The sequence below is a fragment of the Peromyscus californicus genome, unplaced genomic scaffold (genome assembly GCF_007827085.1).
Source record: "Peromyscus californicus insignis strain IS unplaced genomic scaffold, ASM782708v3 Scaffold_6__1_contigs__length_162567912, whole genome shotgun sequence".
NCBI classification, from domain to species: Eukaryota; Metazoa; Chordata; class Mammalia; order Rodentia; family Cricetidae; genus Peromyscus; species Peromyscus californicus.
Window position 1 is genome coordinate 93,464,919 of NW_026294584.1, and position 25,379 is coordinate 93,490,297.

General features: G+C 40.8%; 1 protein-coding gene and 1 long non-coding RNA gene across 2 annotated transcripts in view; one reads left to right on the forward strand and one right to left on the reverse strand.

Annotated features, from left to right (window-relative positions):
* Window positions 1-1,445: 1,445 nt before the first annotated feature.
* LOC128099989 (uncharacterized) lies at window positions 1,446-11,598 on the reverse strand. Its single transcript, XR_008214634.1, has 3 exons — window positions 9,729-11,598; window positions 3,789-3,996; window positions 1,446-3,466 (listed from the first exon to the last, which is right to left on the reverse strand). It is a non-coding gene; the product is annotated as an uncharacterized LOC128099989 (long non-coding RNA).
* Window positions 11,599-11,644: 46 nt separating this feature from the next.
* Window positions 11,645-25,379, forward strand: part of LOC128099403 (regenerating islet-derived protein 3-beta-like) — a 110,189-nt gene continuing 96,454 nt past the window's right edge. Inside the window, exon 1 of the mRNA XM_052721304.1 lies at window positions 11,645-12,066. The gene's annotated coding sequence lies outside the window, so the exon portion shown is untranslated. The remainder of the gene's footprint in view (window positions 12,067-25,379) is intronic.

Consider the following 25,379-nt stretch of genomic DNA (forward strand, 5'->3'; position numbering starts at 1 on the left):
TGACATCTTGGCTTGCAACGCTCTGGACTTCTCTGCCAAGATGAAATCCTCACTAAATAGTATACTTTCCATTCATTCGTACTGAAGGCAGGTTATATCAGCTATTATGCATTGAAACCACCTGCGAACTTTGGGATTTTCCACTGCAGTGAAGTTCTATGAGACTGATGCTTTTTTTTTTTTTTTTTTTTAAACAGTCCACATGTCTCCTTTATGGTCTAAACTCTGCATGTGGCTGAATGTTCCCAGTTTGTCTTTGGTTAAATTTTTAATCTCTAAATAAAATACTTACTGAATTCTTAAGAATATAAGATTTATTGATATCTTAAACAAATATAATTAATTTTAGTAGAAAAGTGATGACAGGGGCCAGAGAGGTGGCTCAGGAGTTAAGATCACTTTTTTGTACTATAAAAACACTAGAGTCCAGTAGTTCAGAACATCTATAAGACTAACTCCAGCATATCTGACACCCTCTTCTGTCCTCCACAGGTACCTACTTATGCATGGCACATGCCCGCTCATGTGTGCACACACACACACACACACACACACACACACACACACATAAGCAAAAATAAAAGTAAATAATTAAAAAAGAAAAGTGGCCACTGAGAAGAAAACATGCTTTCTTCTCTGTGTTGTGGGCTTTATCTTTTGTTTTCAGAACCCACACTGTTAGTTTATCTGAACACCTAGGAGACTCTCACAGATATTTCATCCAGGGAGCAATATTCTGCCTCACCTGAGCAGGCCTTAGAAATATAGTCCCTTAAAGTGGGTGAAAACTACAAATAGAAATTACTTTTCTGTGAAGATATCAAATCAAAAGCCCCTTCTTGTATGGAAGTACCAGTTACTTCATCCTGTTGCCACAGTAACATCTGCAGTGAATAAATGTATGAGGTGAATTCCCATAATTTTACATGGCCTTAGTGTCTACTCTGAGTGTGTTTAACTTTCTCATACGCAGTTTTCAGCTCCCTACCTCTGTCAAGTCCTCACTGTGGCCAATCTAGATCATGGTTATTTATTTTTTCAACTTTAAAATTATAATATAGTTATATCATTTCTCCCTCTAATTCTGCAAATACACCCCTTGCTCTCTCTCAAATTCATGGCCTCTTTTTCTTTAATTGTTGTAATACACACACACACACACACACACACACACACACACACACACACACACACACAAAACTCACACACTCACATATACATTTCTAAATACACAAGTACAAGTTGCTCAGTCCATATAATGTTACCTGTATGTATCTGATTGTTAAGGCTGATTCCAGCTTCTTAAGCTTTTTTCATTTTTGATCTTTTCTTGCCTATAAAGTTATTTTATTACCATGATTATATAGATTTAAACAATAGGTATGCAAACCAAATGTTTATTGATAATAAATTAAACATAAATTGATTTTAAAACAATTCTTTGGTACACATATAGTCTTAACATTGATTAAAGACTAAATAAATTTTCCTACTAATGGCATGCATTGCTTTCTTATTTCATGATAAATAATTAAATCTTGGTTGAACAATTGTTACTACAGGACACAAACTGTCTTCAACATTTTTCAGTTGACTGATATTTTGACTTTGTAACCACTGATTCTGAGAATGTCGCTTTGCATAAATACATACTACAAAACCACACAAAAAAATGTTTCTGGCCATTTTAGAAATTGTTGGAAATTGTGTCCTAATCTCAAGCAGTGCAGTGAAAAGTACGCATACCATGCTTAGCTTTGTCAACTTGACACAATATAAAATCGCCTGGGAAGAAAGTCTCAGTGAGGGATTATTTAAATTTGATTAGCTCTTGTGGTGTTTCACCATGTCTGCATGCATACCACCATGATCCCAGCCATGATGACAATGAACTAAACCTCTGAAACTGTAAACAAGCCTCAATTAAATGCATTCCTTTGTAAGAGTTGCCCTGGTCATGGTATCTTTTCACAGATGTAGAACACTAACTAAGACAGTCTTTGAATGTGTCTGTAAGGAGTTGTTTTAATTGAATTCATTGTTGTGGGAAGACCTAGTTTACGATGGGAAGCACCATTCCCTATGTTGGTATATATCTAAATGGTATAGACGTGGAAAGTTCAAGCTGAGCACAAGCAAAGCAAGTAAGTAAGGGTATTTGCACTCATTTCCCTGTTCTTGACTGTGGATGTGATGTGACTAGTTGTCTTAAGTTCCTGCCTTGACATCTCTCAGTGATGGACTGTAATATAGAATTGAAAACTGCAATAATCCCTCTGCCCCCATAAGTTACTTCTGTCAGGGTATTTTATCACAGTCACAGAAATGAAACTACGGCAATCTGGATCACGGGGCCTTGAATTAACAATAAAGAGAGGTGCATTTTCCAGGTTGACTTTTTCTGTTTTCAAGCTGGATTTTTAGACAGTGTACTTGGACCAGTATCATTAACAAGCATTTTAAACAGCCCAAGGTCAACATATTACCTATGTGTTTGGACACGGATTCATTTGGCCCCAAAGAGAAACCTCAGACCTGTTTTATTAATTATGGTTTTGTGGGCAAGCTGGTTAACTTCTTTGTATGTTTTCTTCATATCTGCAAAACAAAGATAATATGAGAGTACCTATATTATGTGTGATTGGGAGGCTGTAATTAGATAACTCAAGTAAATCTATTAACGGAGGTCCTGACATATAATTAGAGCTGGATAAATGTTGGCAAACTTATTATTATGGTTGTTGAGAAAATCGAAATGATAGCTATTTATGCAAATCTCTAAGTTTTATGCTTGGCGCTGAACAGAGGATTAATATGAGCTCCTCTCTCTCTTAAAAACCAGAGAGCAGATCTTATTTGCATAGGACATGAAAGGGTACTTTTTGAAAAAGAAGCCCCATTCTGATTTATTATGCTGCCTCATTTATTAGTGGCTCTCTCATCAAATGCTCCAATCTTCATTGAGAAAATCTCTAATATTCACTGGCCAGAGGGAAAAAAAAAAACAAGGCAAATGTCCTAAAGACAAGACTCTGAGTGAAGTGAAGATACCAGAGCTGCCCTCTGTCTCTTCCACAGTCTTTCCAGTTCTCTTCAGTAAAGTGGCAGAAGAAAGTGGAGTGGAGCTGATCTAGTTTGACCTCCAACATTGAGAAAACAGTCTCTGGGAGAAAGGATCACTTTTTATGCCCGGCTCTGCCCAGGGGAGAATGGAAGGGAAGACCTTGAAGCAGGTAGAGAACAGAGAGGAACAGGAAACTGGAGATTCAGTGTTGTCTTCAGGTCTCTGGGCGTTATGGGCTGGGGGTTGATCCCATTATGGCTTTTCCAAGCGGTTTGTTTTCGAAGTCAAAGGTTCTTATTTAATGAGAAAGTCTGTATCTCAAGGCTCTAAATTGCAGGAGAGCCAGGTGAGGAATGATCAAACAATCTCTTGTCAGTTCAACCTTACATCATTACCTTCTGTCTGTAGGGAAAAGAGGGAAGGGGAGAGAGTAAGGCATGATCAGTGGTAAAGGGCTATTTATGCCCCCCCAAAATAATTTGTAGATGTAGGAGCAGAGTCCAAAGACATCCACAGGACAAGCATCAAAGTCCAGTATTTGACCCCTTTGATGGTTCTTGTTAGGACCTCAGACCCTGGTTATCAAGAACAGCACCTTGAGGACTAAAGGATATCTCAGCAACTGAGTATCTGATGCCCTGTTCTGTCCACCCCAAGCACCCAAACCATGGGATGCCCTTATGTACATACTGGCAAATATACACATATATAAAATGACATATACCAATCGAAAAATGATGAAGCACAGCTGGAGAGTAGAGAGTGGAGAAATGGCTTAGCAGATGGCTTTCCAGAAGAGCCGAGTTGAGTCGCAGCACCCACATCACAACCATCGGCCACTCCAGCTTCAGGGAACCTGACACCTTTTCTGTGTTCTATAGTCACTGTACTCCTGTGCATATACCCAACCAGCCTCACCCCCAGACATAGACCTAGAATTGAAAATAAAATAAAATAAAATTGAAATAGAAAACAAGAACCATAGCTCGGTTTTAGTGTGTTTGTGTGTGTGTTTAGTATTTCCTTACAGTAATAGGCAAGCTCCTCAACCATAAGATCTCCCTACTCAGTCATGGGTCAGGAGGCAGCTTAGCCTTGGCCTTCTGTTCCTTTATTCAGTTCACTGATATCTACAACTCTATACCAGATTACGTCCTGCAGCACACTGAATGACAGTAGAAGGCAGGCGTAAGGAGATTTTTTTTTTTTTATGACAAAATTAGGAGGTGCAAAAACAGAGACAAGGAAATCATCATAATGTATCACAAGACAACACATCCCAGACACAGAGAGCAGAGGGAAAACATGAGAGAACATCTCATGGTGTGCAGTGTTTCCATGAAAAGCAAAGTAAAGTGAAGCTGTCTAGGCACTGTGAAGCGGCCCTGAAAAAAAAAAAAAAAAGAAGTACAATACAGTCATAGGAATAAAAAGGAAAGAAGGAAATAAAATGTCCAAGAACAGTCAATTAAAGAACGAGACCAGTAGGAACCAATGATGGATCAGAAGAAGGACAAAGGACTTCATGGAAAGGAGTAAGTAGACAGCTGGCACATTTGGAGGAGACTAAAACGAAACATCTCAACATCGCAAAGATGTATGGAGAAACAATGAGGAGCAGAGTTGGGAGGGAGTTACGGTTAAAAGCACAGAGATAAAAGAGAATGCTGTTTCTGGACTTAGAGGTTAGAGCCTCTGCCCCAGTAAGCCAGGTCCAACCAGCCATCATTGTTAAGCTAATTAAAAGAGCTAAGTAGTCGAAAGTGGCAAAAAGGAGATTTATTCAATTTTGTCATATTGGGAAGGGGAAAGACATCCAGTGAGCTCATCCCCAGTCTATCTCTGGGGTCCTGATGTAAGCGTGGGATTTAAACAGAAAGCAGGAGGTATACATGACTAAGCAGTTAGCCAAGCAGAGGTCTGGTAGTCTCCATTGTCTCAGGTCTAAGTCTTCTCCTGCAAAGTCATCTGAGGAGTTGGAGGGCTTTCTCCAGGAGACACCTTCCTCCTTCAGAAGCCCACAGTGCTTCAGCCATTTCTTCCATGGGGAGATTACTGGAGAAAATTCTAATGCCTTAGTGTCCATTATTTCTAAAAATTTGTTACAGAACTGATATGCCTTCCAGGTAAGACATCACTCCACCCACTTAGGGATTAATGAAGGAAGAAGTTCTTTAATATTGGTTCACAACTGCTTCTAACTAATTCACAGAAGAGAAATAGTCTCAAATAGAAAATCTTACTGGCTTACATAGACCGTATGCTTACACGTTCCACATACACTGTCATCCTTAAATCTCCTTCAGAGCCCAGCCCCAGGTTACACTTTGAACAATTTAAAGAGTGATAGGAGACTTCAAGTCTGGCCACTAGCACACATGGGAGAATTACACAGCAAAGATATTACCAGTGTTATTAAGAACACCATTGTTGTTCCTCTTGAATAGTTTTTCGAACAGCAGGGCCCTCTTGCCCACCTCGCAAATAATGCTTTTCCTAATAAGAGCACAGGGGATTTAATGGCAAACCAGGACTTAATGATGATTGCAACTCTGTGCTGTGTGTGTGTGTGTGTGTGTGTGTGTGTGTGTGTGTGTGTGTGTGTGTGTGTTTCATGGAGGGGGGTCATCTGACCCTTAGAGCGTGTTCTTTGAGGGATGGGCCTGTAGCATGAATGTTAAAGAGTCTTATTAATAAAATCAAACCTGAAGCCAGTTATTGGGGTGAATACTGGACGATCAGAGAGACAGAACAAGCAACAGCTATCTCACCTTGCAGGTTTCTCAGCTGGTCCTGTTTCCTCAGACTGGAAGCCTCTGAGTCCTCATCCAGAATGAATCTCAGCTGAACTGCTGCTAGAAGCCTGAATGCTTAACCAGCCAAAATGCTTAACCAGGCAAATGCTTCCAGTTTCTGGTCCTCACGCCTTATAAACCTTTCTGCTTTCTACCACCACTCCCTGGGATTAAAGGCTGCTTTCTGGGATTAAAGGCGTGAGTCACAGCCTGGCTGTTTCCAATGTGGCCTTGAACTCAGAGATCCAGAGGGATTTCTGTCTCTGGAATGCTAGGATTAAAGGCGTGTGCTAACATTTTCTAGCCTAAGTATCTTGTGGCTTTTCTGTTCTCTGACCCCAGATAAGTTTATTAAGGTACACAATATTTTGGGGAACACAATACCACCACATGGGCCTAATGACTGGTTGTTTTAAGTCAGGGTTTTTCTTTTTTTATTATGGCAATTGAGCCTGACTGGAGGTCAATCTTTGAAAACACACACTAGCAGAAACTTTCTCAGCAACCCCAAACTTCAGTTATGGTACCAATTTTTGTTTTAGGGTTTCTAACAGTCTGATTAGTATACTATTTATCTCCCAGTCATAGTGAAGGTAGTGCTCCTTCAGCTAAATTCAACTTTGTGTAACTTAATATTTCCTAAGCAAGTTTATTAGTAAATCCCTTATAACATCAGTTACATTATTTCAAGTTTCTCCTGCATCAGTTTGATAGCCAAAGAGGGGAACATCAGTGTCTCTTTAGAATATATACATCCCTACCAAACAGACAGATTGCAGTATCATAATAGTTTGTGGAGAATGAGAAAGTCCTCAAAATATGAACACAGAAGGATGGAAAAGAACATATGGGCTTGATGAAATTTAAGGATGTAAGCGAAATTTTTATGCTTTACAGGTGTGGGTGCAAGGCATTTGTGAGGACACCTGACTGAGAGAAGGTAGAAAAGATTCTGTTATGGCCCTGCACCTCACCCAGACAACAGCAGAGCTGACCCTGTTGGCTGGGTACAGGTGAAGGTGTGAGAGCAGGAGAGCTGACTGCTCCTGCCCTCATCAGCCATATGGTGGCATGAGTGAGGGAAAGATGCCCACCCCCCTCTTTCTCCTTGCCACCTGTGGCAGGTGGGAGAGCTAGCCCTGGCCCTCCCTGACTGCAGCTCAGGGGAAGTGGACCCGACACCTTGGCTGGGCAGCACACCAGAGCTGACCATGTTGGGGGCAGGCACAGGTGAGCTGGCCCTGAGGGTGTGAGAGCAGGATAACTGGCCCAGTTCTTTGTTGCCTGCTTGTGGTGATATTTTATTTGTGCTTTAATAAATAAAGTTTGCCTAGAGACCAGAGAAAATAGCAAGCCATTTTAAGTAAACAAAGAAGTCAGGCAGCGGTAGCACACACCCTTAATCCTACCACTTAGCAGGCAGGATCTCTGTGTGTTCAAGGCCACACTAGGGAACAGAGCCAAGTGTGGTGACACATGCCTTTAATCCCAGTACCAACCATAGTGACAGGGAGGTCTGTACAGACAGAAAGTGACAGAACTGTGTAGGAAGAGGAAGTGAGGTAGCTGGGCTAAGAGAGCCAATGAGAGGGCACAACAGCAAGGCAATAAAGGTGTGGGTAGACAGGAAGCAACTCACATTTGGAAGCTGCTGAGCTGGTGAGGTGAGGTTAGCTGTGGCTTTCCCTATTTCCCTGATCTTTCTCTAAGGCTTTCACCCCTATATTTGGCTCCGTGTTTTTTTAATTAATAAGATCATTTAGAAATTTGTCTACACCTGCTGCAGTGGGTGAGCTAGCTGGGGCAATGCTGGAGAGCTTGAAGAGGTAGGCTGATCAACCCAGCTACTACCTAAGCCCAGAACCAGGGCTGTGAGTTGGCCCACCCCAACATCCACCTCATCTATGATCTGCTAGAACGTGTGAAGGGGCCAGGCCTGCAGACCCAAAGCTGCAAGATCTCCACCACACAAGACAACAATATGATATCCAAGAAGAGTCCCACTGAGGGCCCTATAGCAAGGGTGTAGCAGAAGTCAGAGACCTCAAACCAGACCAATGACTCACTGCAATGAACACTTGTAAGTAAAGATGTATGGAGCAAAGGGTACAATGTGTGACTCACTGTGTCACATTATAGCTTCCACTCTGAGACATTTTGTTTTTGATATGTAAGTTAGTTTTTGTTTTTTGTTCTTTGTTTGTTTTTCTTTTAAATTTTATTTTTTTAATTTTAATTTTTATTTTTTTGGTTTTTCAAGACAGGGTTTCTCTGTGTAGCTTTGCACCTTTCCTGGAACTCACTGTGTAGCTAAGGCTGGCCTCGAACTCACAGAGATCTGCCTGCCTCTGCCTCCCGAGTGCTGGGATTAAAGATGTTTTTGGAAGGGAGGTTGCAAGGGCAGAGGGTGGATTGATGGGATGGGGAGATGAATGAGATCAGGATGCATAATGTGAAATCCACAAAGAGTCAATTTAAAAAGTCTAAAAAAAGACTCTGTTAATCATGTACTAAAAAATTGCTATCCACAAACCAGTCTTCTCTCAGCAAATGAATTTGTTATGGCATAGCCCCACTGGAGAAAAGGAAAAGAAGGGCTGACTCTTGAGAGTAGTCTCTAGACTTTAAGAGTATTCTATGGTCTTATTGAAAATTATGCATTTCTATACACTAGTATATTATTTAGCTGTATAAAGAAAGACTTATCATGGAATGGGGGTGGGGATAGGCTAATGGGGATAGACTAGGGAGGAACTGACAGTTGATGGTGTCTTGGGAAGGTAGAGTCAATTTTCTTTAAGGATGTAGCTCCTAGTAGGAACACCCCACTCCAGTGGGTAATTCCACACTCACAAGTAAGTATATGGTCAGTACAAACTGGACTAAGTGGTTTGTTAAAAAAATAAAACAGAACATAATGTTGGCGGTTAAATACAGGATGGAACTTGGAGGAGTTAGGGGTGAGCATGATTAAATACATTGTAAGAAATTATCAAAGTGCCGATAAAATATTATTTACAGTTTTTAATTTATAAAGTAAAAATGAAATGGAATCATATTAATAAATAGTTTTTATGGGAATTATAATAACAACAACATTAAAAAAAACAAAACAAGAAGCTATCAAGTCACGAAGAGGCAGGAAGGAGGAATCTTGCCTAATGTGAACTTCTCCGGTCTACAGAGGATCTGTCCTGCCTGATTCTACTTCCATAGCATTCTCAAAGAGGCAATATTGTGGATGAGGAAATACTGCATTATTGGGGGCACATGATGTGGAGATGGGGAGGAACAGACAGAGAGCAGCAGGTTTTAAGGACAATGAGGTGATTGATTCTGTAGGATCCTGCCATGTATTTACATCATAATACATTTCTCAAAATCCAGAGAATTGTTCAACGCAGTGTGACTATCCTAATATAAAGGAAGGACTTTGGTTAATCTAGTGTTTAATTTTGATTTGATTGTAACAAATAAACAGACCCAAAATGTGAACAGAGAAAAATGTGTACAGCAGAGATAGAAAGGAAGTGTGCATGTGGACTGTCTGAATCCGCTCCTCAATTTCTGTCAATCTAAAACTTTTAAAAATAAATTGTAGTCAGTTCATTAGACATACATTTTCCATTGCATGGGAATGGATTTGAGAATTAGCAACATAGAACAGCACCAGGTTAAGTGCAGTGTGACTTTGTTTTCCAAGAGCATCTGCATGGATTTTTAAATTCAAAAAACTCAGACAATCTGGAATTTTGCTGAAAACAATGAAATTTTCTCAATCTCTTGAAATTTCTTCCAGCGGTCAAATCTGTAAAGACTGTTTGACTGACTGTGTGCTATTGAGTCAGAAACTTGCCTTGAGTTCTTACCAATGCTCTCAAATGCCCCAGGAACTCCACTCTGTCTCTTCCCCAACCAGTTCCTGTCTTCTGATGGAGCACTGTGATCTTCAGGATGATGCAGAGATGATCTATCTAATTTAGGGTTTTTCATTTCGCCCATCACTGGTTTGGACACCGAAAGGCCACTTCAAATCCAGAACAGAGAATTAATCTATAAAAATTCAATTAACCTGTAGGATGCTTGTGGACTCCTCAGGAAACTCAATCAGAGTTTTCCTAACTTATTAGTTGCTTCAACTGTTTTGAATTTTGTAGTCTTGACAATGGCACTGAACAGTCAGAATAACCCTAAAAGTGAAGCAAACTAAGAGGGTAAATCCAAGTATCAGATTGTCCCATCATACTTACAAACATCCAGATAAACCTCATCTGTGAGTTCCAAAGGCCGAGTCCTGAGTGTGCTGGTGTACTAAGAATAAGCCACCACACTTCCTGATGACAAAGTCCCCAAAGTGCCTGTCTTTTCTACCTCATCTCTAATGTGCTGAATGCTTTGAGAGAGAGAGAGAGCCCAGCTGAAGTGACAGACAGACCCTAGGTACCTATAGCATTGATATGGTCACAGAGTTGGTCTTTTTGGAGCTTGTTTCAACATTCTGTTCTAAATAAACAAACAAACAAACAAACAAACAAATAAATAAATAAATAAATGGCTACACAAAAAGGAAAAGCAGCTGTTTCCTGAAGTTGAGGATTGTGCTTAACATTCCAGAAGTAAAAGACTTCCAGTAAGAACAAAATCCAGGGTGTCGGTGGATATGGGTGGTTGGTGTAAATGTATGTCTTCAAATTTCTGGTTTTGGATGCAGTAGGCAAAAGGAGCATAGGTCCTTGTTCATCTTGTGACATCACTGTCAGTGCCCAATACACCCCCTGACAAAGTCACCTGTGCACGAAGGATAAATGAGACTTGAAAAACAAAACAGAAGCGGCATACGAAGAGAAAAAACGATAGCTGTGCTTAGTAAGAACCACACACTCAAGCACATATTTCAGGGCTGCCTCCCCAGCAGGAAGTTTCGTGACCAAGCACTGACCCTTTCCTGACACAATGTGTGTGTTGACCGAAACCCTTTGAAGAGTTTACAAAGTTATAAAAACTTTCAAACGTTTACAAACTCTATACAAAATAAAAGAACTTGGTGGACAATGGACCCTACTGAGAAAGGCAGGCAGTCAACTGAATTTTCTCTCTTCTACAGCCGAACATGGTGGTGACTAGTTATCTGCTGTGGAGAAATGATCTGTACAGTTGTTATGCTTGAGGATAAGCAAATAAGCCTTATCTTCCTCTGTATTCCTTTCCACTATTGGTGACAACTTACCATTTTATTTACCACATTTTTATTTGTGTGTATGTTTGATCGGAGGGATGTATCATGGTGCATGTGTGGAAGTCAGAGGATACCTTGGGTCAGTCAGTTCTTTCCTCCTACCCTGGGGTTCTCAGGGATCAAACTCAGGTTGGAAAGGCTTGGCAGAAATCTACTGAGCAATCTTGCCAGACTAATCCTAGTGTTTTAGAAGCCCTAGTATTGATCGTTTATAAGCATAGTATGGCACAGAAGATGGGGAGATATGGAGGGAGGGAAGAAGCAAGAGAGGTAGAGAGGGAGGAGAAAGAGAGAAATGAGACGTGAGAGCAAATGAGCATAGCAGACATTTCTGTTTGGAAACAGTTTTGTTGGAAAAAACAAGACTTATGTCTCACAAAACATTTGGCAAAGATTGTTGCTGCACAGTCACTTATCTGAGGATGTGTTTCAGGAAGCTGCTGCTAGCTGGAAAATGTCCTCCAGAAGAGGCCTTGAAGATCAGTGGGTAACACACTCCCTGGTTGTGTCGAGGCTCAAAGAGTTTGGGATCCAGGGTGCTTTTCCCATTCAAATTATAGAATTTGTGATTGTATTCCATTCTTCAGCTACTTTACACATCTGCATTTGTCAAGAAAAGAGGATTTTAAGCTTTTATGTTTTCCTGAGCCATATGGGTAGGGCTGGGAAAGAAGGCACAATTATGGGGGAAAAAAGGTGTGGTGGGAGCCAGGGGGCTAGGTATGGAACAATAAAAACAAGAAAGCCAGCCAGGTATAAAAAAAAGCATCTTTCCTGATGGTTGGAAGGGGAATTGGCACTCTTTGTTGGTGGCCTTTTACTTCTGGCCTACAGCTTGCATTTAATTTGAATCTTATTAACATGAGGAATCTAGCACACCAACCTGATCCTCTCAATTCCTGTGCTTAATTTTAAAAGTCTGCAAGTTGAATAAATGGCTTTGCAGGAGAGGACAGCTTCTTCCCAGCAAGGTAAGGGCCAAGGTTATCAGCAAAAGTAACAGCCTGGAAAGAGAACAAATGTGGCCTGTGCTTGTAGAAAGCAAAAAAAAAAAAAAAAAAAAAAAAAAAAAAAAAAAAAAAAAAGGTGCTGGGTGGGAGAGCAGTGGAACATTAAAGAACATTATTTTAAGTAAAATGATGCACAGTGAATTCTGTGCATGACCTTTCACTAATTTATCTGATCAAGACTAAGATGAGCATATAAGTATGATACATACACACACACACACACACACACACACACACACACACAGATGAGTACAGATGAGTGTACTGGGATATTCACTGTGGCACAAACACAATAATGAATCAATGATCAGTATGTCCTAAAAGAGAGAGCGATTAAACAAATTATATAGCCATTACAAAAACTAGAATGCTCTGTACTAACTAAGAGGCCCACCGTTACATTTAGCAAAATGGATAATTGTGCTCTTGACATGTTGAATAGAAAACAGAGACTGAAAAACAACATGAAAAGAATAAGTGAATTTTTATTCAAAATTCAAACTGAGTTTAATCCTTCTGGCAATCTGTAAAATCAATGTTGTCAGTTCTTTTTCAATCCAAGTTCCCTAATTGATATTCTGCTCTTGGCTTAGCACCATAGAGAAAAGGATTATGGAGCGGATTGGGTGGTTTGGGGAAGAGACAACTAGTTTAGAATATTTGCCATCTTTCTGGAGCTGTGCTAAATATTTGCTGTGGACTGAATAGTGCTCCGCTCCCCCAATTCACTGCTAAATCCCAGACACCTAGTTCTCTGCTGTGATTAGCAGCACACTTCTGCAAGGTTAAAGGATTATAAAGAAAGGGACTTTATACCATAGAATTGATGTCTTGAAAGATGGAAGATGTGTCAGAGAAATATTCATTCTCATGTGTGTGTGTGTGTGTGTGTGTGTGTGTGTGTGTGTGTGTGTAGTGCGATATATATATATCACTCTTTGCCATCTTTGAGCAGGAAATGACTTTCCACTGATTTTGGACTTCCTGGTCTTGAGAACTATGAAAAATAAATATTTATTACTTAACTGCCTTTTAATATCCCACCAGGAGCTAGAGTTATAGGTTGTTGTGAGCCATCTAATGTGGGCTCACCAAACTGGATTTGAGTCCTGCAATTGAGTCCTATGCAGTAAGACTGTTGTGGAATATTACGTTAACCATGCAAAGACATGTTATGTTTGTTTATGTTGTGGAATATAACTTTAATTATGCAAAGATGTTTTACATTTGTTTATGTTGCATTTGTTAATTATGTAAAGATGTGTTGCTTTGCCTATCTAAGGCACCTGATTGGTGTAATAAAAACCTGAATGGCCAATAGCTCAGCAGTAAAGGGATAGGGGCTGGCCAGCAGAGAGAATAAGTAAGAGGAGGAATCTAAGTTGGAGAGAGAACAAGAAGAGGAGAGACTAGGGAGAAAGAGTGAGAGATGTCTGGGACCAGGCAGGCAGGCAACCACCAGCCAGCCAGACATGGAGTAGGACATACAGAATTAAAGAAAGGTAAAAAGCCCTGAGGTAAAATATAGATTAAAAGAAACAGGTTAAGTTATAAGAGCTAACAAGAAACAAGCATAAGATAAGGCTGAACATTCATAACCAATAATAAGCCTTTTTGTCATGATTTGGGAGCTGGTTGGTAGCCCAAAAGAAAGTCCATTACATAAGAGTAAGAGTAACAGCCCTTAACTACTAAGCCATATTTCTAGCTCCTTAACCTCTTTTAAAAAACTGGCTTTTCATGTAAGCCAGCTATACAACTTCTGGTCCCTTACCCAAAAGACTTCATATCTTACCAGAGAGACACTCATATACCCATGTTTATTGCTGCCCTATTCATAATAATATGCAATTGAAACCAGACTAGACATCCTTCAACATATGAACAGATAGTGTTCATATGTGCAGTGGGGGTTTTATGTATCTGTGAGGACAAATGAAAGCTTCAGAAACATGAATGGATTATGTAATATTAGGCAAGGTGATATAAACTGAGAAAGACTAAACCCACATACTCTCTTTTATTATGCACATTGTAGGTTTTGGTGTATACATATGGGTATGTAAATGTGTATAAAATGTAGGCAAATCCTGAAACCTAGAAATGAGACCAAGGGAGAGCAGAAAGAGATGCTGAGGAAGTGGGGGAAGGGCCATGAAACATAAAAGGAGACTAGGGGAGAGGTAACAAGGGTTGGAAGGTGGGTGGGTAAGAAGATGAGTGATTAGGAGAATTGATTAAAGCAGACTTTGTTCAAAAATGCCATAATGATATCTAATATCTTACAGGCTAATCTAATAAAAAAATTTTAAAAATGAAAAAACATGGTTTATAGGTTCATTCAAGCTCGTAAAGACTGAGGGTGAAGTTGAAAGTCATGTCTGTTTCTTGCCAAGCCCAAGCTCTCTCAGAGTGCCAAGAAGTAAGAAACCAGGCTTTTCAAATGTGTTTCTTTTTCTCTTAAAAACTATTTTCAAAATTACACTATTTATTTATTTACTTTGTGTGTATGTGTATGAGAGAGAGAGAGAGACTGAGAGACTGAGAGAGACAGAGATACACAGAGAGAGGGAGACAGACAGACACAGAGAGAGAGGGAGACAGAGAGACAGGGACAGAGGGGGGAGAGAGAGAGAGAGAGAGACAGAGACAGAGAGAGAGAGACAGAGGGAGGGAGGGAGAGAGAGAGAGAGAGAGAGAGAGAGAGGGAGAGAGAGAGAGAGAGAGAGAGAGAGAGAGAGAGAGAGAGAGAGAGAGAGAGAGAGGGAGAGAGAGAGAGAGAGAGAGCGAGAACAGTCATATGCCACAGCAGGTAGAGGTCCAAAGACAACTTAGAAGAGCCCATTGTTCTCTCCTTGGACTGTGGCGATCCCAAAGATTTGCATTCAGGTCATCAGGCTTGGCAGCACTGGCACTCTGTCAGTCATTTTGCTGGCCCTGTAGGTGTTTCTTCTGAAACAGGAGGGAACGTGGATCTTCAGTCAATCTGCCTTGTCTCCAGAATAATGGATGGTACTTTTTCTGATGTTCAGCCTCTGTTTCTCTTTTTAATACCATTTTCTCTGTTCTTCACCTTTGTGTGCCATGTTTCTTTTCTTTTCTGTTTTCTTTTTTTTTTCATCAAGAAATCCTCCATTCACTCTACATACCAACCACAGATCCCACCTTCTCCCTCCCAAGCCTTCCCCCATCCCCACATCCTCCAAATCAAGGTCTTCCATGAGGAGTCAGCAGAGCCAGGCACACTCAGCTGAGGTAGGTCCAAGCCCCACCCCACTGCACCAAGGCTGTGCAAGGTGTCACACGTTAGGCACTGGGCTCCCAAAAGCCTGCCCATGCACCAGGGCATTGTGATCCCCCTTCCTGGGTGTCCCCTAAACAGTTTGAGCTAAACAACTGTTTCACATATCCAGAGGGCCTAGTCCAATACAATGGGGGCTCCATAGTCATTAGTCCACAGTCCATGGGATTCTACCAGTGTGGCCGGTCATCTCTGCACATTTCCCGTCATGATCTCGACATCCCCATCCACAGAATCCCTCCTCTCTCTCACTGTTTAGATTCCTGGAGCTCAGCCTGGCGCCTGGCCATGGATCTCTGCATCTTCTTCCATCAGTCACTGGATAAAGGCTCTATGATGACAATTAGGGTATTCATCAGAGTAGACTGCTCAATCTTACCAAAAGGACACATGCTCAACTATGTTCATAGCAGCATTATTTATAATATCAAGAACCTGGAAGCACCCTAGATGCTCCTCAACTGAAGAATGGATAAAGAAAATGTGGCACATATACACAATGGAGTACTACTCAGCCATGTTTCTTTATATCCTGTTTTGAAAATACCAATGTTACTTGGCTTATTTGGAGATTGTCTTCTAAGGAGATGTGTCAGAGTGCTATGTTGAGAAACAGTAGATATATTATGTGTAATTATGTGAACTGACTAGACTGCTCAGTGTGGTTCCCACAATTTGCTCAGCTATCATTCGAGCTGTGTCTGTAATGGCATTTCTAAGTGACAGGCATTTGATAGAAGTGTGAGCAGAACAGATTGCCCTCTCTCTTGTGGACAAGCTTAACTTAGTCAATTAGTTTGACTAGGGCGAAATGACTGATCCTTTTTGAGGACAGCAGTCCTCCTTGCCTGACTATCTTGAGTTGGGATGTCATCTAGTTCCTGCAAGGTATTATCCACTCACCCCGGTTCTCAGGTCTGCTAGGATTTGGACTGGAACTATGTTCTTGTCTGTTTGGAGTCTCTAGCTTGCTTGCAACACATTTTGGGATGAGTCAGCTTCCAAAATTGCATGACTAGTACCTCATGATAAATGTTTTCCTCTTACTCAATACATTGTCTTAATTCAGCATCTCCAGAGTATACTCTCCCTTCCAGTCAAAATTTACAATTAGGATGGGCTCTGAAAGCAATCTAATTTGATTTGCTGTATGTGCTCAAGCAGTGGAATTGGTCTTCAGCACATGGCTCTTGTGACATAGAAGGCATAAATGATCGAGGGGGTCTGGGAAGATGACTTGATGAACAAGTGCTTGCTTGACAAGCGTGAGGCCATGTTTAATTTCCCGGCACCTATATGAAAGGCAGTTGTGTGGTCCATGCCTCTAATGGCAACACTGGAAGACAGAGACAGGGAGATCCTGGAGGTTTGCTGGACAGCCTGTCTACCTGAAATTATGAACTTCTGGTTTAGTACAAGACCTTGTCCCAAAACAAGTAAGATGAGGGTGGACTTTGAGAGTTTATGGCTTGATCCTGTTTCCAGTTTGCTCTCTGGTGGTTGGGATGTGATCTCTCAGCTTCCTGCTCTGGCCTATAGCTGCCAACTTCCCTACCACCATTATGGACATTCTCTCTGGAACAGTAAGCTAGATACACTCTTTTGTAAGTTGCTTTGGTTGTGGTGTTTTATCACAGCAACAGGAAGCTATTTACAGTCTCTGAATGCACTTTGTTTTTGTTTGGGATTTGCTGTTTTGTTGTTTTCTGTTTGTTTCCTTGTCTCCTTCCTCTTATTCCTATCAGCATTAAACATGAAATGGAATAAGGAGTTACTTGCATTTCATAACATATTTTTATTGATTAATTAAAACATCTTCCTCTTAACTTCATTTTTTATTTACCTCACGTTTGCTTCCTTTTTCTGTTCTCTGGCTTCAAAATCACTCATCTTTTTTCAAGAAAGTAAATATTTGAAAAATAGTCATTTATTTTATATATATATATATATATATATATATATATATATATATATATTTCTATATGTATACCTTTAGAATTTTCATCTCTGTATTGTAAATTACAGAAACATTGGAACAATGATAGAGGCTTTGATTAAAAAAATGCCATCTCTATACCTGGAATATTTCTTAACAATAAAAATTATGTAGGACCATGGAAAGATAATTTTAAATATAATATTAAATACAAAGAAAATTTTAAAACAGCATGTATCTCATGAGTACCAATATGACTGTTTAGATGATGATAACAGTGGTTTCCTGAGAGAAATTATACTCTCTTCCTATAAGAGTTGGGTCAGACACAGACTTTCTGTCTAGTTGCTTCACCATCTATAGGATAAATTTTATATGACTAAGCCTGGGTCACTGTCACTATGCTATTTAGAAGTAAGTTATAAATAAGTAGTGTTATTTATATACACATTTATAATTTACATAAATGATCTTATGCAGATTCTGTTATATTTTAACCTTCATTCAGCTTAAGGCAATTTCCTCTGCAAAATACTTCCCAACATTTCCATTGTCAGTACCTTTAAAATCCCACCAATATTATGTCCATATTGTTCTTGCTGCTGTTTGAACCCATAATATATTTGCCTTATATTACTTTCCCTGCTGGCCAGAGTGTAAACTCCTTGAGGAGAAGGGCTGTCAGTCAATTTATGTTCCCATAGTTTTTGTTTTAAAACCACAACATTTCTCCTGCTGAATGAGAATTTGGCCTACACACCTCATGAAAAACATTTAAATTCTGCACGCCTTCTAGGTGAATTTCAAAACGTAGCTCCATGATGAAAAACTGCCGATGTCATTGGTGGCCTTATGAATGCAAATTGCTGTCTAAAAAGAGGAGGTCAGCTCCAAGAGCTGACTCAAGAAAGACCTACTTCGTTTTGACTGCTGAGGGACTGTGGCCAAGTCACCTAGGAGAATGGTTTGGGATTGAACCAAAGAACCTTTCAAGCCTAGAGAGAAGAAAATGTGATGGGGCTCAAGGAGATCCGGGGCAACATTTGGCTAGTTACAGAAGGCGGGTGGTGCTATAGGGCATAATATTCCATGACTTTATTAAAAAAAAAATTAAGGTGGCTACAACAGGAAGTACCCATGAGAAAGCAATGATTAGCCCAGTGACATACTCCTGGTTCAGAACAATGTCCCCACCTAGAAGTGCTACAAAAGGAAGAAGCTAGAGGATCATGGGAACCCGTAGGCTTTTGTTCAGTTCTTGTACTGAAGCCAGGAAAAAAAAAAAAAGCCCAGTTTGCTGGCTGTGATCCTCACTCTATCCAAAATTTGGGCTGTTATTATTTTCTCTCTTTCTGTCTCTCCCTGCCTTCCTTCCCCCCTCTTTTTCTTCCTTCCATTTTCATTTCCATCATTTATTTGCTTTGTGGTTCTGAAAATGTCTTTCCTTCTGGGCCTCAGTGACAAGCCCTGGGGAATGGAGCACTTGTACCTACCCTAGCACCTAAAAACATACTGGGAAAAATCAACTGGTAATTTTCAAAGAAAATGTCACCTTTTAGCCCCTTGGAGACAGTGGATCACCTAGGTGATGAGTCATGCTATTCAATCCTTGTCTTTCCGCCAGTGATTATCTTCCAGCTTTCCTTTAAAAGAAAACCAACCTGTTAAAGCAATAGCTGGAACTCTCGCTGCTCTGGCTCTCAATGACGGTGGCGGAGTGAAATACAGCTCTCAGAATAGAAAATGTCCTTCTAGTGCTCGGGTAAATAGCATTCCATTTCAGCCCCGGGGAATTGAGTGCACCCCTAGTTATCCATAGCCATCATTGTTTCCTTGGGCAGCAGAAATGACTGATGAAGGCAACAGTCATTCCAAACTTTAATTAAGTAAGCAAAGGACCATTTTTTTTAAGGGCCCCATCCCTGAAAGATGTGGGCTGAACTCCTGTAACACACTAATTACCATTTCACCTTATCTTATCTCCTCACTCTTCTTCAATATGAATCAAAAGACAGCCAATCATCAAGTTATACAGGTAGCTCTGCCCACTGAAAGCCCAAATTATTTGAATTCTTTCTCCAGGGTCTGCAGTCACTTTCCACAGACCTGTATACCCCCTTCCCCAACACACACGCACACACACACACACACACACACACACACACACACACACACACTTAATAATACAATCCCTTGGCTGCCATAGCAATAGGAACCATGGAGACGCAAAGGTAAACAGCCTCTCTTTGAGTAAGTAGGGAGGATATAAAAATAAATTCAGAAGATAACTCCTTTCCAGGGTTAAACACACTGTATGGGGAGGAGAATCTTGATATATAGTGTAGCTGAAACCATTGACATGTTAGTGAGTCACTTTGTGAATTCATTTCCTTGAGACAAAGATTAGAATTAGCAAGAGAGGGACAGAAACTGCCACCCATCTGAGTAAATACGAGTGTGTCACATTTTTGAGAACAAACTGTCCACCCTTGTCAAGGAAATAAAGAAGAAATAACAGAAGGAAAATAAGGAGAAAGTAGGTGCTGGCATCTTGGAGTCTATGTAAAAGTTAGTGCTGATTACTAGTTACACCTCAACCTGACAGACTCATGCAGGAAACAGGGTATATTAATATATTTTGTATGAAAGAAGACAAAAGGTATCCTAGACATGTATGTACTTATTGTTTTTCTGGAAATTGCTTTGAAGCCAATATATGTCTGGTGACCTCTTCGGGTAGTCACATGTCTTACAGTGCCTGTACTTAGATTTAAAATATATCAGCATAAACAACACACTGTATTGCATATGTGAGGCAATTTACAATTCTGGCTTTCAGAACAGTTATTCAAACCAACAATCCACAGTCCAAGGATTGGTATCCTGTATCCTATCATGAGGAATCAATATCTGGGGGAAATTTCACTGTGGAATTCTGTTCTCTGTACTGGATCTGTGCTCACCTGATCAATGTATACTAAGCCTGGGTGTTCATAGGGTAAAAATTCCAAGGCATGGGTTATGACAAGCTAGGATGACTAGGAATCTCCAAGGCAGGCTGGAAAGCATCTCACACTCTCAGAATCAAGCAAATGCATGGTGGACAGCTGAGAATGAGGTGCTCCAAAAACTGCCCTGCTTGTCTTGGTCATGCCCTGGCTTAACATTTCTTCAAATGCTTTACAGTTATTGGAGGTAGACAGAAAGACACAGACCCCTATTTCTGGAGCATTTCTGTGTCAATTATAGTCAGACACGGCATAGCAAGTGGTCAGCCTATGAAATAGCATCTAGAGACCCTTCCTAAGTGTACAGAACAGTGTTTTTTAGGAGCTACTTTGTGTGAATGCATGGTTGTATGGTGGCAGATTTGGGTCTGAGCCCTTAGTTTTTCACGGGCTAGGGGAGATAGCTTAGTCTGTAAAGCACTTGCCTTATAAGCACAAAAGGACCTGAATTTGATGCCCAGCATTTGTGGTAAAAAGCTCAATGTAGTGACACACACTTAACACTTGCTGAGGAGGCAGAGAAAGACAGACCCTGGGTTTGCTGTGCAGTCAGCCAGGGTACTAGAGCTCTAGGCCAAGGAAAGACTTTGTCTCCAAAACAAGGTGAATAATGTTCCTGAGGAACAGCAGCTAACCTTGTCTTCTGGCCTGTACAGGTATGCACATGAGTGCATGTGTACCATCTTCACATGAGCCTGTACAAACATGAGCACACACACACACACACACACACACACACACACACACACACACAAATACAAATAAAAATTTAAAACCCATAACAAACTTGTAGAACAATTGATAATCTTTAACTTAAAACCAAAACAAAACAAAATAGTGGCTCCTGTTGTAATAAAGAACCTGAAAACTATGCTCATTTGCATAGTCTCTGTTCTTCCCAGCAACATTTACTGCTGTGTCTTGAGTATACAAGTTTCAGACAGCACAGCACACAAATCAAATGAAAATCACCATCATTTTTTGATGGTTCTTCTTGGTCCTGTATTCCTACAACCTGCCATTCAAAAGGGGAGATAGCTTGGCTGATTGAATGTACTGTCCATACTGACATTTCTCAACAAAATAAAATCTGGGAGGAAATTAAAATCAAATAGAGTGCCCATGTAATACAAAGGTCTCATCCAGACAGTGCATCTAGGTTAGACTCTACATCTTCTCTGCTTCCAAAATTTAGTGGAGAATGAAGTTTTTGGTGTTAGGAAGCTGACTTTACCTGAAACTGAGGCAAGGACTCAGCCAGGCTCCAGTACTAAAATGTGACCTCTATTCTCCTGTCAGTCTCTAGAAAATTCCACTGAATGTCCTTTTTGCATGAAAGCTGTCATTCTTCTGACCTCAGCGAGTGCCTGGTTACTAAGATGCTATACTCTTATATGGTTTAGTGCCCTGTGAGTGGCCAGTTTCTAGGTACATAGGAGCTAATGAATGGTCTCACAATTTATTGTCTTTGAATCCACCTTCAGTTATTGGCAACTTCTTCTGCAGTCTTTTCCAAATTCTGCATTCCCATGCCTTCAACTTAGGGAAGGAGTGAAGGTAAACCTAAAGTCATGAATGAGAATAGTTGTCAACTTGAATACTGCTATCAATTGCTTGGAGTTTGTAGGGTCCTGCATATCTCTGCAGCCCTCATGTATGCATTGTGTCTCATTCTTACAACTCTGTGAAATGGGTTTTACATGTCCTCATATCAAAGAAGAGCAAATCCAGGCACAGAGGTTCAATAAACTATCCAAATTCGAACAGTGCATAATCAGTGAAATTAACATCTAGGTGACCCCGTCACTGCTTTCAGAGTGAGTGTGGTTTATGAGGGTGCAGTGCCTTCCTCTGTAACCAGGAGCACCAGGGAGTTACCACACTGGCTTGGCTGCAGTAATACAGAAATCTAAGCAAACCAACTCATTACCCAACACTATTCACCTCTATTCCTAGGAAACTAGAAAATGATTTTCACTCTTATTAACAAACACCCACGTCTTTTGTCATCTTCATCATTAATCTGTATTTGCCACCTGAAATGCATGCTGGCAGCTCACAGAAACAAAACCAAATAAAGCCACACTCTAAAGAAACATGCAAGAGAGAAGCACCATGTTTGTTTTCCCTGCCTCTGTCAGAATTCATCCTCTGCTTCTCCGCTGTGTGGAACTGAGGAGGTGGGGTTTACAGTCTGCTCTCTTGAGTCACAGAGGCAATCATGACAGAACACTGACAGGCGAAAGCCCAATGTGGAAGCAAACAGAAGACTCTGAGATGCCAACCTAGGAAAATGAGTTTTGGTTGTTATTTCTGATGTAGAAAGACACATCTCACTATGGCAATTGGAAGTCACAGTTTATAGACCCGAAAAGTCTATTCTAAAACAAATCTATTAACTGGAACCCTAATATATCATAAAAATATATACTGTGGTGTGTGATGGGGTTTTTGGCTATTCGCTCTAACTTAGGTGGTGGGGGCAGCTTTCCCTGCCTCAAAGAGACTCCCCTTCTAAGCTCTACCCTTGGAGACCTCCAGCCACCAAGCTGCACCCTCAGACTCCTCTAGCAGCCAGACCTGGCTCCTCAAGGTGTAAGAGTGACCACACCACTCTTTGAGGAGCTCCAAGGCTAGGCTCTGCTCCCCAGACTTCAGTAATGTCTGGAAGGGCTGTTCCCTAAAGGCTATAGCATTAGGCTCTTCCCAGTCACTTGAGGCAGGAGAGTAGACAGGCCCTTCCCTACAGAAAATTAAAAAAAAAAAAAAAGCTAGAGATCAGGCCACAAAATCCCATCAATCCCTGAGCTTGCCAGAAAATCAGGTCACATAATCCCTCCAATTCCAGGCCACCTTGGAAAGTTCTGCCCCCTAAGAAACCCTATATAGATCCTGTCTTCCATACAGTTCTCTGCTGCTTCTCTCCCAAGCACAGGCAGCCACCCTCCATCCTGGGTCTTTCCCAATAAATCTCTGTGTGAGGTTTGTTGTGAAGTAGGACTTTGTGGTATTCCTTGGCTCTAGACTGTCAGAATACCTTTCAGCTTAGAGCTGTAACACTTATAGGGATGATGTCTGGTTCTAGTTTCCTTTCTACAGTTGTAATAAAATATTTGGTCAAGCCATCTTGTGGGAGATCATAGTCAGTCCATCATTGAGGAAAGCAGGCAGGAACCAGGAGCAGGCCTCTATGATGGAAGCGCAATCCATGATTCCAGCCATGCCCCTCTCAGTTTGCTGGTTTACTGTGAGGTTTTTCGCATCATATCCTGAGCACCTCTGCTACACCTTCCCCCAACAGAGGATAATGGGTTGTAACCCTCTAAAACCGAGTCAAAAACCCTCCCCTCCCTTGCATTGTTTCTCAGATAACTTTGGTCACAGCAAAACACACACACACACACACACACACACACACACACACACACACACACAAAAATAAACTACAGTTATTAAAATTATATGCATCTGGTCATTTCCAAATTTACAATCTGCTTGGGTTATCTGCTTCTACACACGAAATATAATGCCTAAAATTAAATTGTATTAGTTTCATTCATGGTTCAGTTGGGGTGAAAAATGATCCCTCTGTCTCTGTCTGTCTCCGTCTCTCTCCATCCCTTCTTTCTCTTATTTCCACAAAGCATTTTTCCAGTTGTCCAGCTAGAACTTACCTATATCTGGGGGTTTCATGGCTCCAAATCTTCCTATGCAGGCAGGAGGGAAGAAATCAAGACAGAAGAGGAAGGAGAGGGATGGGGGGACAAAAAAGGAAGGGGGGAGGAAAGCAAAGGAAGATGGAAAGTTAGGTTAGAAAGTAAACAGGGGAGGAAGAGATGGGGAGAGGAGGGGAAGGGAGAGGATGGAAATGGAGGGGAAGGGAAGGGAAAAGCAAGGGGAAGGAAGAGAAGAGAAGGGAAGAGAAAAGGTGCGCGATAGTTTTTGCTAGTAGGGTACAGTAGTGCATACCTATAATCCCAGCATTCAGGAGAATAAGGCAGGAAAAAAATGTCAGTTTGAAGCCAGCCTAGGATATATAGCAAGACCCTGTATTAAAGACCAAAGTTCTTATCATTGCAATTCTTATTTTTAAAAAATGCTTGCTGTAAATTATAGCTGTAAAGTTAAATATTAGGCTTAATTGTTCAAAATAGCATTGGAAAATTGAGAAATTAGCTAACTGTGATTTCTCTTCCAATCATAGGAAGTCATAGCAGATGCCTTGACTCTAAAAAAAAAATCGATGTGCTCAGAGAAACCATGCCAAAACTATTAAGCTAACAAATTTAAAGTGCAGAGGTCTACAGTGTCTTATTATGGTTGATGCTAGGATGGGCATTGGTAAACAAAATGCTGACCCTGTGCACCATTGTCTTTGATAGTTTCTGAAAGTTTAGCTGTCAACTATAGAAACCCTGACATGCATAGATAAAGCAGGAAGAAGGTAAGTGCAGGTATCCTGTGGAAATGTTTAATAAGCAATACAGAGACCAACACAATATCAGTAAGAGGGATGCTTATGTAATTATCAAGAGTAACCTCAGAGAGTACTCACAGTCCAGAAAATCCTCTTCATTATTTTCATTTACATGTTTGCTGAGTGTTTAATCACAAGTATCTCTAGGTAAAGTGAACCAAAAAATAATTTGTTAGAAGCACATAGGCAAACTGAAAGAAATGAAGGGACACTGGAAACAGAGCTCTTAGTCTTGGTTTCCAGCCTGATTTAATATAGGACCAGCTAAGATACATGCCTCCTGGTGGTCTACAAGGCTATATCCAGGGGAGAGTTTCCTCCAAAAAGGTCAGCACTATCCAGTGGTGGTCAGGATATAAAGATATATTATTGGTAAGCAGTGTACCTACTTGCTGGCCTTTGCTCTTTCTAGTGAGCATATCTATGCCACTGTTTCTGTGGTAGCCACCATCCCTGACAACCCAGAGGAACTTGTACGTGACTGTGGTAGGATAGCTCTTCTTCTTTTTTCCCCCTCATTCCCCAGAAGTAAACTCTGAGGTTAGAATGTGC